This window comes from Nicotiana tomentosiformis, chromosome 11, assembly GCF_000390325.3.
Source record: "Nicotiana tomentosiformis chromosome 11, ASM39032v3, whole genome shotgun sequence".
NCBI lineage: Eukaryota > Viridiplantae > Streptophyta > Magnoliopsida > Solanales > Solanaceae > Nicotiana > Nicotiana tomentosiformis.
The window spans coordinates 14,163,111-14,166,110 of NC_090822.1; positions in this window are offsets into that span (position 1 = coordinate 14,163,111).

A 3,000-nucleotide genomic window follows, 5' to 3' on the forward strand; every position below is an offset into this window, starting at 1 on the left:
GGTGATAGAAACTAAGAGTCCACCGACACAAGCGACCCCTTATGCACTCGTTTATGCAGTCGAAGCCGTTTTGTCACTCGAGCGTCAAATACCTTCATTACGATTAGCTATTCAAGAAGGGATCATAGCTGAAGAAAATGCTCGACTTCGATTAGCTGAGTTCGAGGCCCTTGATGAGAATAGGTTGGAAGCTCAACAGAGTCTTGAATGTTATCAACTTCGATTGTCTCGCGCCTTCAATAAAAGAGTTCGCTCAAGTTCCTTTCAAGTAGGAGATCAAGTCCTTGCCATAAGAAGACCCATTATTACTTTCCATAAACCTGTAGAGAAGTTCACTGCAAAATGAGATGGGTCATATGTCGTGCAAGAAGCTTATTCAAGTAGGGCTTAAAAGCTGGTTGATACAGATGGCATGAGAATCGGCCCTATCAATGGCAAGTTTTTGAAGAAGTATTATCCTTGAAGTTACAACGCTCCTTGACGCATGAGCGTAAACTGCATGTTTCTATATTCCTGGCTTGCATGAGTCTAAACTGTGTACGACCCACATAAAAAAAGAGTCTGCTAGGTTGAAAACCTCGAAAGAGGCAGCCTAGGCAAAAGTTAGTACATAAAAAATAAATAAAAAAGTCTGCTAGGTTGAAAACCTCTAAAGAAAGTCCACTAGGTTGAAAACCTCGAAAAAAGTTCGCTAGGTTGAACTACGGTATGACTTGATCCTCTTCACCGAGGTACGTAGGCAGCTTAGAGTTTCATTCTGAGTTCAGTCGCATAAGTTCAAAAGATACATATTGCCCCAATCGTTATCCAAATGAAGTATGATGGAAATAATTCATTCAACCAGCACTTGAAAATCAGCCTGCAATATCATTCTTCTTTTGAACTTTGGATCTCATATGACTTAGAGGGGCGCAAGCCTCCATGATAAACCAGTGTATTCAATGGGACGATTATAGTTTTCTAGGAGGCTACCAAATATTTGCATTGAAGTTTAGGGATTCAATATCTCTTCATGTTCGCTAAATCTTTAAGTCCGACAGTATTCAAGTTCACCGCTCTTCAAGTTGAAATATTTAAGCCCTCCAAATCTTCGAGTCAAAGTCTTCAAGTCTGCAGTCTTCAAGTTGAAGTACTCAAATCCGCCGGTCTTCAAGTTGAATTGTTTAAGCCCTCCAAATCTTCAAGTTGAAGTTTTCAAGTCTACTAATTTTTCAAGTTGAAGTTTAACTCTTCAGGTTGAAGCGTCAAAGTCCGCCGAATCTTCAAGTTTGTCGGTCTTCAAGTTGAAGTCTACAAAGTCCGCCAAGTGTTTAAGTCGATGTCGTCAAGTCCACCAAGTCTTCGAGTTGAAACTTTCTAATTTTCCAATCTTAAAGTGGACATGTTAGTCCCTTTGCACCTTAAGTTGGTTTCTTTACGGGTTTGTCCTTAAAAGGAAGTATAACTTTTCAATCTTAAGGTGGACATTTAAGTCCCTTTGCACCTTAGGTTGGCCTCTTCGTGGGTTTGTCCTTAAAAGGAACTATAATTTTTCAATCTTAAGCTGCCATGGAATTATAAGTCCTTTTGCACCTTAAGTTGCCAATGATTTGTCCTCCATATGATGTTGAGGATTTGTCCATCTATTTATTGTCATGGACTTGTACTTCGATATGCCATATGAGGCTTTGCGTCCTGAAATGGCCTCCGGTTTTGGGGCGGGGATGAGTATTCATCCCTTTACATCCTGAGAGTAATCTCTCCGATATTCGGGCCATCCTAAGAGTGCATGAATCTAGCTACATTTTGACTTCATCTTTAATAAGTAATATAAGGTTAAATGCGAAGCGAATCTTGCAAGTAAGTTACAAATTTATGTGAATCAATAGTTTTTATTTCGATCTTGAATATTTATTAAATATTTCTAAATTTTAATTATAAATTTAATAATTATTATTATATATTAATTGAGATCGCTATATAAAATTTATGATTCATAAAATTTAATGATTATGTGGTCGTTTCTTCCTTTTGAGGAAGACTATTACATAGTGAAATGCCAAGTGTCCGGCCTAATTATGCAAAGGATAATTATAAGTGGAGGAACCCATGAACGTAGATGCAATCTCTCTACCTACCCAACTTTTTTCTAATGCGAAATAATTTTCATCTCTCCTCTTACTTCTCGTCTTTTACCCTTCACTAGGTAAAGGTTTGCTCGAGTTACTTATTATGTTGATAACTAATAAATTTGATCTCAATTTTATTTCTTGATCACCAGGAAATTCAAATTAATATGATCGCGAGATGTTATTTTACAGTGAAAAACAGTTAAATTTAAAATATTTATTTTAAACTCAAGTGTGGAAACTCTATTTTTAATTTTTGGAAATATGTGGTTCATAATCATTAACAAGCTAATTGTCATACTATGATACCACTCCGGACATAAATTATTGAAAATTTTAAATCTTATAGCAAACTATTATACCGTATTTATTATAAATTAAAATAAATTAAAATGACCATAATGTAGTGCGAAGACTTGTATTATTAGCGGGAAGTGGTGACGCACCTTTTCTTGAACCGGTAGTGGCCAAATCGCAAAAGGCAAGATAAGTGCATTTTGTTTGTCAACCGGTGAATATTGACTAGTATACTATACCAATTTTCAGAACATTGAACTTTAACTTGAATATATATGTCACGACCTAAATTTCACTATAGGCCATGATAGCGCCTAACACCGCCGTTAGGCAAGCCGACGGTGATCGACCAACTTATTTACTTATTTTAGTATTTGAAAATTATAATTTTCATTAATTAAATAGTCAGTATGAAATAGAATTTGCAGGGTAAAATGATAATAATTACGTGCACTACCATACCAATCACCTAGAAGAAACTCCCAAAATCCGGTGTCACAAGTGCATGAGCATCAAGTATGAAATATAATAAAATACAGCATCTGTCTCGAATATAAATTAGACAGGAGAATATTAATAACTCTGATGGAGACTC